Here is an 11457-nt window from a genome sequence, read left to right on the forward strand (position 1 = left end):
ACTTGTCCCTTTTGCAGATGAGGAATACAGGAACAGAACAGAAATATATTTATGTAGTGCTAGCTGCTGGGCACATTGATGCACTAACTCTGCTCAATGTTATCCTATGCACTGGGAGAGGGGAAGAGACGAAAGCATCTATTGCATTTTGTCCAAAGTGAAAGGATGATTCCAGGGAGGAGCAATTCCCAAGTGTTCCCTTGCTTAATAGTTAACATAATAATGTCATGATCTCACATGTCTAAAATCTGGTGAATTGAAATTCCAAAGTCCAGTTACTGATAGAACATCATGCATTGCTCTCTCACTGTATAGAATTCCTGATTACACTAGGCAGTCATTGGCTTTGGCTACATGATGATGTTATGAAGTCAATTCAGAGAGAGGACAATGTTTCCATTCTTCACTCTGGGAGGGAAAATGTATTTACATCTTCTTTTGCAGCCCTGCCCCCAGATAATCTCCAAATTGGGAGGCTGCACACTCTGAGATAGAAGGGTTTTTTAAACAATAAAAAATAAGCCCTCATTTCATTACTGTAACAGTGCTTTTTCTGTAAAATAAAAATGAAGTGCTGCTACTCATCTCTTGGTAAAGGATTTGTGGGTGACAGCACAAAATGTCTGCTATGGGTAAAGGTAAAGGTAAAGGGACCCCTGACCATTAGGTCCAGTCGTGACCGACTCTGGGGTTGCGGCGCTCATCTCGCTTTATTGGCTGAGGGAGACGGCGTACAGCTTCCGGGTCATGTGGCCAGCATGACTAAGCTGCTTCTGGCAAACCAGAGCAGCACACGGAAATGCTGTTTACCTTCCTGACAGAGCGGTACCTATTTATCTACTTGCATTTTGATGTGCTTTTGAACTGCTAAGTTGGCAGGAGCTGGGACCGAGCAAGGGGAGCTCACCCTGTCATGGGGATTCGAACCGCCACCCTTCTGATCGGCAAATCCTAGGGTCTGTGGTTTAACCCACAACGCCACCCACTATGGGTACACATGGCTTAAACAAACTTAGAAAGAGTACACTCACTATTTCTTCTCTTCTGCCTCCTGATGGCTTCATATTTGTGGTTAGAAGTTGGTTGTGTCATGCTGATCCTGATGACGAAGAACACACTATTGGTTTTTCCCCACATCCACAATGATTCTATTGTTGGCTAATAACAACGACGAGCATTTCTCAGTTTCAGGAACAGTATACAACGCGTCTGCTCCACTTTTTCTCTTACACAAACACATCCATACTCACTGTACACAAACAGACTAGAGACATAATGCTGTTGGTGAAAAGCAGAGTCCCGTGCACAGCAGAAGGATGAGGAGTACGTGCTACACACTCTATATTGCTTTATTTACAGTTCAAAGCTGGTATGTTACAGAAAAACATCTTGCCTCTGCTGGAGCAGAGAATGCATCCTCTCTCCTCTAAAGCACGGAGAGAATCACAAACTGAAACTGCAAAGAACAGTGAAAAACAGGAAACCAGTGTACGTCACATCCAGTCTCCCTTTCCCGTGAGAAACTCCAACAGCAATTGACTGTGGAATGTAAACACCTGTCTTGTGACAAGCCCTTTCGCTGCACAGTGAAAGAGAGCAGAAACCAACATCCTCCCCCTTTCTGTGAACATCACTGGGCAGCGTGTTCCTACAATATCAGTACAAACCCAACTTCTGAACATAGGTACAGTGTTGATCCCTTGATACAATCTTGGACAATACATCAGCAGGAATTTCATTACCTGGCATATAGGACACCGTTACTAGTCCCTTCTGAATACGTTCCCTAGCATGTTGCAACTTCAATTGCAAGTGCTTCGTTCTTTGCTTACAACCTTCAGACCAACATGCTTTGTTGTCCTGGTAAACCTGGATTGGACATTTGACAGGAATTTTCATGTCTTTGCACAATTGTAACAACCATTCACAATCCTTAAGTGAATAAGACAGTGCATTCAGTTCAGCTTCACAAGTACTTAAGCTAACTGTTGTTTGCTTCTTGCATGACCAATCAAATAGACCCTGATTGTACATGTAGCAAACTCCAGACGTACTTTTCCTGTCTGTAGAGTCACTTCCAAAACTGGCATCTGCAAATATCTCAAGACCACCAGACTTCTGATTGTTAAATCTCAGTCTGTAATGCATAGTGCCTTTCAAATACCGCGCTATGCGTTTCAGAGCTTTCCAATCCTTAACAGTAGGATTGTTGACTTGTCTGCTTAGCAAGTTACAGCTAACAGCAATGTCTGGTCTTGAACATCTGGCAATGAAGTTCAGCTTGCCTAGCACACTTCTGTACAGTGTAGTGTCAGAAAATGCTTCTTCAGTGTCATCTACCTGATAACCCGTTGTCATCGGTGTGTCTACAGGGTTAGCATCCATCAGGTTTAGTTTGCTTAACACATCAGCAATTTTTCGTGACTGGTGTACTAGAATGTTACCATCTTGATCTCTCTCTATTTCCAGAGATAGGTAGTTGTTTACCTCACCAAGATCTTTCATGTCAAAGTGCTCTTTCAGTTGAGCTAGGGCGTTATTGTACATTGTGACATCCTTCCAAAAGAATAATAAATCATCAACATAAAACAAACAATACAGTTTCTTTTGCCCCTCCTCTTTGACAAATATACATGGATCAGCTTTCCCTTGCTTAAAACCTAGAGAAAACAATACTTCAGTGAGTTTTGTGTGCCAACACCGTGCACTTTGTTTGAGACCATAAAGGGACTTTTTCAGAGCACAAACAAATCCCTGTTTTACCTGTACGCCATCAGGTGGAAGCATATAAAGTGATTCATCTAGAGATCCGTACAGAAAAGCTGTATTCACACCATGGTGACTAATGTGTAGATTCTCCTCTGCAGCTAGCTTGAGCATAAGCCTGATGCTCTCATACCTCACTGTGGGTGAGTAGGTCTCGTGATAGTCTTCACCTGGTACCTGTGCAAAACCTCTGGCTACCAATCTGGCTTTGTGTCTGACTATCTTGCCATTTTGATCAGTCTTCGCTTTGAAGACCCATTTGCTTCCCAGCAGTTTCATTCCTGGAACTACTGGAACAAGCTCCCAAGTTTTGTTCCTTTCTAAGGAATCAAGCTCAGCCTTCATGGCATTTAACCATGGCTCAGCTTCCTTTGAATCCAAACCCTGGATTTCTTGGAAACTTGAAGGTTCAAATACCTTCTTGGAGCTTTTAACAGCTGTTAGTGCTATCTTAGCAAACTCATCAGCAAATCTCTTTGGAGGTCTGCCTTTTGTGGCTCTCTGTGACCTGCGAATTAGCCTTAAGTCTTCAGCACTCTCCTCTTCCTTCTTAGGAGAAAAACGACCTATTGTGAACAATGGTTCCTCCAATTCTTGATCAGAGCTTTCAGAGGGTCGCATAGAGGCTTTCACACTCTTGAAATCCTCTGAATCACCCGATTCAGTTTCAGACTCAGAATCAGAACCTTCATCAGTGGGTGTGGGTTGTTGCGGTGGCTTTTGACTATCCTCAGTCTCATCACTGTCATCAGGATAACATTGGAAAATTCCCACATTCTCCCCCCACTTGGCATTGTACTCAACACTTCTTGTGAGCTTAATTGTCTTAGAGTCAGTCATCATTATTCTGTAAGAACCTTTCTGATAACCTAGAAAGATACCATGCAATCCACGCTTGTCTAACTTGGAGTTTTGTGGCGAGTGAACCCACATGTCAGAACCAAAAATTTTCATGTGTTTGATGTATGGCTTCTTGCCAAACATCTTCTCATAGGGGGTACAACCAATCGCTGAAGATAACCTGCGATTGTAACTGTAAACAAAACACGAGAGAGATTCAGCCCAATAACTCTCTGGAAGATTTGCATCATGCAGCAAGGTTTTTAACCCTTGAAGCAATGTCTGATTTGCCCGTTCCGCAAGTCCATTCTGCCATGGCGAGCGAGGACTAGACAAATCGTGTTGAATTCCTTTCTCAGTCAGAAAAGCTTCAAACTGCTGAGAAGTGAATTCCCCCCCGCGATCAGAGAAAAGAGTCTTTATCTTCTTACCATGCACATTTTCCAACCAAGCACAGAATTCCTTGAACCTTGGAAAAGCCTCTGATTTCTGCTTGAGATTGTACACATAAATATACCTGGAAAATGCATCAATGAGAACCATGAAGTACCTATTTCCACCCAAAGAGGGCGCTAGTGGTCCAACCAAATCAGCATGAACAACCTGGTATGGTTCTGTAGCTTGTCTACTAGACACCTTACCTTTCGCAGCCATTTTCACCTTGTTTGCTGCGCATGCCTTGCACTTCATGTGGTACCTGCAGGGTTTAATAGTCATACCTTCAACCAAGGCAGGCATTTTAGATACTGCCTCAAAATGCAAATGACCAAACTTTCTATGAAAATCGTGAATACATTCTGCATGCAAACTTTTGTTAGATCCTGCAATGCAACAAGTGTCATCCTGCACAACATCATCATAATACAAAACATACAAACGATCAACATATTCAGCATGCAATACATAATCGTTTTTCTTTGTGATGGTGCACTTCTTGTTCTTGAAGGAAACGTCAATGTTCCGCTCATTCAACTGTCCAACGCTGAGCAGATTATGTTTGGCATCTGGCACATAAAGCACATTCTGTATCGATAAGTCCAAACTGTGAAGAACAACAGTTCCATAGCCTTTACTGGGAATTGTGTGGTCATCCGCCTGGTGAATCGCACCTTCCTGCGGTGTAAAAGACACGAACAGTCGCTTATCGTTGCACATGTGGTGGGTTGCCGCTGAATCAACAACGAAGAAAGATCTAGACGTCTTCTGGACCTCTGCAACCTTTGGAGTGAAGCGTGAGACCATTGCCTTGTGCTGCGTTGTCCTGGACACCGGACCTTTGCCTTTGCTCTGGCCTTTTCCACGCGATGAGCTTTCGCTGCGCTGCTCTGTCTTGGCCTTGGGATTTCTGCATTCCCTCTTCATATGGCCTAGACGTCCACACGAGTAGCATTTCACTGCCTTCAAAGCTTTGGCGCCATCTGGTGGTTCCACTGCACTATGGGATGACGTCTGTGAAGTCTCCCTGTTGCCCATGCAGCTAGCACCCTGGCGGTCTGCTTCATTCTGAATCATGGCAGTATCACAGGCTACTGTGAGTTGAGCATTTGGCTGATCAGTGGTATCAAATTCCCCAATTGCCTCATCCAGCCTTCTGCAGCTAGCCATCATGACTCTGGCATTAGCCTTCTGCGTCATCTCTGCTGCTTTAAATCAGGCTGCTTTATACAAGCTGTGTCTGTGCTGCTCTGCTTATCTGCAGCTGCTTCAAACCTTGTTCAAAAGGGCTTTCTCTCTGCTGCCTTAAATCTTGCTGCGTCATTGCTGCAGCTGCTTTATTCCAAAAGCGCTTTTAAAAGTTACTTTCGATTTCCCCAGCAAAGTAACTTGATCCTTTGCCTGAGCCCGGCAAACTGCTTTAAGAGTTCAAAGTCCAGCCATAAAGCCATTAATTAGAAGCTGGCAGGCTGCCCGGAGCAGTAGCACATACCTCATCAATCATCTTTACGCGCAGAGCAGATTCCGATCCGATCTGTCCCTCTGCATTCCGATCCTTTGCCGGCACTCCGATTCGACTTCTGGAGCCCATAACCATGTGTTGGTGAAAAGCAGAGTCCCGTGCACAGTGGAAGGATGAGGAGTACGTGCTACATACTCTATATTGCTTTATTTACAGTTCAAAGCTGGTATGTTACAGAAAAACATCTTGCCTCTGCCGGAGCAGAGAATGCATCCTCTCTCCTCTAAAGCACAGAGAGAATCACAAACTGAAACTGCAAAGAACAGTGAAAAACAGGAAACCAGTGTACGTCACATCCAGTCTCCCTTTCCCGTGAGAAACTCCAACAGCAATTGACTGTGGAATGTAAACACCTGTCTTGTGACAAGCCCTTTCGCTGCACAGTGAAAGAGAGCAGAAACCAACAAATGCATCTCAACATATCACAGCCCCACATCCATTTTACTTTCCATCCTTCATCTTTCTCCACCCACTCTCTCTCTCTCTCTCTCACACACACACACACACACACAACACAACCATCCAACTGCCCCTCTCTCATAGAGCACAGAAACTATGGGAAATTGCAGTCAAACATAACTATGCACAACTGCTAGTTCGAAGACGAAGAGCTTAAGGACCACAGAGTTGTATTGGTAGACTCAGGTCATGCCTCCTCTCCTTCAGAGAGGAAGTGAAGCCTTCCTATTTCCTCTCTCTCTACATCAGGTAAACTTAAAATACTCCTGAGCATAGAGCATGTGTCTGAAGCCATCTTGCTGTATTTTCTACCCAAGTATATGTATTATCTTTGCCGCTGCATGGAACAATGCATGACTGAGACCTTGACTCTGTAAGTAAACAATTCTATTTTTTTTTTAATAAATATTTTATTAGGTTTTTGATAAACAAATTTCCACTTTCAAATACATACTTCCATAAATCCAATGGACTTCCCCCATCTCCCGAGCACTGCATTCCCTGTGTAACCAAAACCTCAGCAATTTGTTAACTTGTTTTATACATAACAATATATCTTCCATTTTATCGTGTTATCTGTTGTAAACATTTCGATACAATTGCATTAATTTTTAATTTCCACACAATAAAAATATTTCGTTACCTCACTTCTGTCTTATAGTGTCTTATTTATCAATTCAGAAATTTGCCGATACTGAAGGTATACCTCCTAGAAAGGAGCATTTTTTAACATTCATACAACTTATAATGCTTTTTCAAATAGTCCTTAAAATTTTTCCAAACTTCCTCCGTTTCTTCTTCTCCCGAGTCTCGAATTCTGCCAGTCATTTCAGCCAACTCCATATAGTCCATCAGCTGCGTCTGCCATTCTTCTAATGTGGGTAGATTTTGTGTCTTCCAGTGCTTTGCCAACAGAATCCTCGCTGCTGTAGTAGCGTACATAAAGAAAGTTCTATCTTTCTTGGCCATCCTCTGGTCTACCATGCCCAGAAGGAAGGCCTCCGGTTTCTTAGGTAAGGTGAATCTCAGCACCTTTTTTAGTTCATTATGTATCATTTCCCAGAAGGCCTTCACTTTCGGGCAGGTCCACCAGAGGTGTAAAAATGTCCCTTCCTCTTCCTTACATTTCCAACATTTATTATCGGACAGGTGATATATCTTTGCAAGCTTGACTGGGGTCATGTACCACCGGTATATCATTTTCATAATGTTTTCCTTCAAGGCAGTACATGCCGTGAATTTCATTCCGGTGTTCCATAACCTTTCCCAGTCTTCAAACATAATGTTATGCCCCAAGTCCTGTGCCCACTTTATCATAGAGGATTTGACAATCTCATCCTGTGTGTTCCATTTAAGCAGCAAGTTATACATTCTCGAAATTAGCTTGGATTTTGGCTCAAGCAACTCTGTTTCTAATTTCGATTTTTCCTCCTGAAAACCCACTTTTTTGTCTGCTTTAAAAACTTCCTGGATTTGAGCATAATGCAACCAATCTCGCACCTTGTTTTTTAACTTTTCCATACTCTGTAACCTCCATTTATCTCCAATTTTTTCAATTATTTCCCAATATTTAGGCCAGTGGGCCTCCATATTGAGTCTTTTACGTGCTTTGGCCTCCATCGGTGAGAGCCACCTCGGAGTTTTACTCTCCAATAAGTCTTTGTATTTTGACCAGACCATGAAAATTGCCCTTCTGACAATATGGTTTTTGAACAATTTATGAACTTTAACCTTGTCATACCACAAATATGCATGCCACCCAAAAGCATTATCAAATCCCTCCAGGTCAAGGACGTCGGTGTTCTCCAATAGGATCCAATCCTTCAACCAGCAGAGGGCTGCAGCTTCATAATATAACCTCAAGTCCGGCAGGGCAAACCCCCCTCTTTCTTTCGCATCTGTTAGTATTTTAAACTTTATTCGGGGCTTTTTGCCCTGCCAGACAAATTTAGATAAATCCCTCTGCCATTTTCCAAAACATTCCACCTTATCCACGATCTGGAGGGACTGAAACAAAAATAGCATTTTCGGCAATACATTCATCTTTATAGCAGCTATTCTGCCCAACAAGGAAAGTTTTAATCTTGACCATGTTTCCAGATCTCTTTTTATCTCTGACCAACATTTCTCATAGTTGTCCTTAAATAAATTCAAATTTTTGGAGGTCAAGTGCACCCCTAGGTACTTTACTTTTTTAACCACATTTAGTTCTGTTTCTTTTCTGAACTCCTCTATTTCAGTAGTTGTCAAATTTTTTGCTAAAGCTTTAGTTTTTTGTTTATTCAGCTTGAATCCCGCCACCCGACCAAAATCAGAAATTAATTCTAACGCTCTTTTAGTACTAGAGGCTGGCTCCTGTAATGTTAATACCAAGTCGTCTGCGAAGGCTTTCAGTTTATATTGTTTCTCTCCGACCACAATTCCCTGTGTCAACCGGTCATTTCTAATCATGTTCAGTAGCACCTCCAGGACTGAAATAAACAACAGAGGAGATAGAGGGCACCCCTGTCATGTCCCTTTTTCAATTTTAAACTCCTCTGTCACCACGTTGTTTACTATCAATTTGGCCTTTTGTTCTGAATAAATTGCTTCTATTCCATTTTCAAACCCCCGCCCTACTCCCATCCTTTCCAAATTTTTCTTCATAAACAGCCAAGAAATGTTGTCAAAGGCCTTCTCCGCATCAATAAAAATCAACACCGCTCTTGTGTTTGAATTAATCTGTAAAAACTCCAAAATGTCAATGATGTTTCTTGTGTTGTCAAATAAATGCCTACCAGGGAGAAAGCCTGCTTGGTCCTTATGAATCACTTCATTTAAGACTTTCTTAAACCTACTTGCCAAAATGTCTGCAAAAATTTTATAATCCACATTTAGGAGTGAGATAGGACGGTAGTTTTTAAGTTGAGTTTTTTCAGATTCTAGTTTTGGGATCAACGTGATGAAGGCTTCTTTCCACGTTTCCGGTGCCTTCCTCCCCTCCATAATCTGGTTGCAAACTTCCAGCAATGGTTGTGTCAATGAGTCCTTCAGTACCTTATAATATTTGGAAGTAAGCCCATCAGGTCCCGGAGATTTGCCCAGTTGGAGGTTCTGAATGGCGCATTCAATTTCTTGGGTTGTAATATTACAGTTCAGGGTTGCTCTCATTTCCTGGGGTATTTTTTGTAATCCATTAGTTATAACAAATTGGTCCACCTCTGAGCTTTTTTGTGGCCTTTGAGAATAGAGTTCTTTGAAATATCTCTGGAAGGACCTTCTAATTTCATCGGGTTTCTGAACCATTCTCCCTTCAATCTCTAGATTTGTAACTGTGTTAAGTTTTTGTCTCTTTTTCAGCTGCCAGGCTAACAATTTTCCACATTTGTTTGCAGATTCAAAGGATCTTTGTTTCATTTGTTTAATTTTCCATTCCACCTCTTGATTTATCAGTTTCGAATATTGTGCCTGGAAAAACTTCACTTCTCTCAATACTTCCTTTGATTTAGGCCTGGATCTCAGTTTTCTCTCTCCTTCTCTTATTTTCTCCAAGATCTTCTCCTTCTTTTCATTCCAGAGTCTTTTTTTAATCGTGTTCTGTTGTATTAGAAACCCTCTTATCACTGCTTTGCTTGCGTCCCAGATTATTCTTTTTTCCACATTTGTCTTTAAGTTTATTTCAAAATAGTCCTTTAAAACTTTTTGGGCCTTCTTAACAATCTCCTGATCTCTTAACAAGGCGTCATTCATTCTCCATCTGAACGATCCGGTTGTATTTAGTCTCAATTCCATTCTCAAGGCGTTGTGGTCGGAGCAGGTTTTTGGGCAGATTTCCACTTTTCTGGTCTTAGGTGCCAGCCCTCTAGTTATCCATATTTGGTCGATTCGCGTCCATGTCATATGGGCCTCAGAAAAGAAAGTTCCTTCTTTCCCTAGAGGGTTCTTGATCCTCCATATGTCGATCAAATCCAAATTGTCAGTCATTTCAAAAAAGGTTTTTGGAAGTCTGCCATCTTTCGTTATATTAGCACTTTGTGACTTATCCATATTCACTGAGGCGACACCGTTCATATCTCCCAACATGATAATGTTGTTATAGTCCAAATAGTCCAGCATAATCTCATGCAGCTTCTTAAAAAATTCCGATTTTCCATCATTTGGGGCGTAGATTCCTAGAATTAAAAACTTTTCTCCTTGTGTCTGGATTTCAATTGCCAAAATTCTGCCCTGTTCATCTTTAAATACAAATTTTGGGGACAAGTTCTCCTTTGCATAGATCACCACTCCTCTTTTCTTAACTTTATCCGATGAAATAAATTCTTGGCCTAACCTTTTATTAATTAGCACTTTTCTATGGAGTCTTGTCACATGTGTTTCTTGCAGGCAAATAATGTCCAATTGTTCTTTTTTCAAAATATGAAATACTTTTCTGCGTTTTTCTGGAGAATTCCCGCCATTTATATTCCAGCTAAGAAGCTGTAGAGACATCCCGGTCTACTTCTTGGGTATCACAGTTGGGTATCTAATTTGTCTTCCTTTTCCGGAGGCTGTGGTGCCGGGCCGCCTCCAGATGGTATGGATCCTGGTGGTAATCCCGGTGGTGGAGGCCAAGAATCTACGGCTCTCTTTTGGAGGTCCTCCTCGTTGTCGTGTAGGAACTTCTGGTGGTCTTCTGGTGTTTTAATTCTTACCTTCTTTCCTTTATAGGTGAATGACAGACCTTGAGGAAATTCCCACCTATAAGGGATTGCGTTGTATCTTAACAATTTGGCCAAGTCTGTGTATGTGGCTCTAAGATCCAGCAAATATTTAGGAATGTCTCTATAAATTTCTGCCCTTTTACCTTCGACTTCCAGGGATTTTTTAAAGTGTTGGCCTAATATCTTGTCTCTTTCCTCTCTTGTTCTCAAACAAACCAAACAATCTCTGGACTTATCTTTTTTAACCGATCTTCCCAGTCTGAAGGCCGTCACAATCTTGAAATCTTTATCTTCTTCAACCCCCCAGAATTTAGAAAACAGCTCTGTCAAGAATTTCTCTAGGTTGCCCTGTTCCAACTCTGGGACAGCCCTCAGCCTAAGATTACATTCCTTACTTTTCAGTTCCACCATTGACAGGTAGGCTTGCTGTTCTCCTACCTGTCTTTTCAGAGGTCTTACTTCCCCTTTGATCTCTTCCACCTTCTTGCACGCTTGCTCAGCTTTTTGATTGGCTTCCGCAGCTAATTTGTAGTTCTCCGCCGTAGCTCCTTGCAGTTTCTCAATAGCCTGAGTGTGCTGCGAAACCTGATCTGTTAACTTGCTGATAGTAGATGTAGCTCTATCAATTTTAGATGACTGATCGTCCACCTTCTTATTCAAAAGTGCCAATTGTTCCAAAATTTGTTTCAAGACTGGATCAGTTCCTCCAGCTGCCATTTCTTCTGTAGCAGGCGTTTCAACTTCCTCCTCCTGCGC

General features: G+C 42.0%; 1 long non-coding RNA gene across 1 annotated transcript; it reads right to left on the reverse strand.

The window, feature by feature from the left end:
• Positions 1–1331: 1331 nt before the first annotated feature.
• Positions 1332–5928, reverse strand: LOC309368488. Its single transcript, XR_014167779.1, has 2 exons — positions 5828–5928; positions 1332–1450 (listed from the first exon to the last, which is right to left on the reverse strand). It is a non-coding gene; the product is annotated as an uncharacterized lncRNA (long non-coding RNA).
• Positions 5929–11457: the final 5529 nt, after the last annotated feature.

This window comes from Podarcis melisellensis (assembly GCF_964234715.1).
Source record: "Podarcis melisellensis genome assembly, chromosome: 4".
Lineage (NCBI taxonomy): Eukaryota > Metazoa > Chordata > Lepidosauria > Squamata > Lacertidae > Podarcis > Podarcis melisellensis.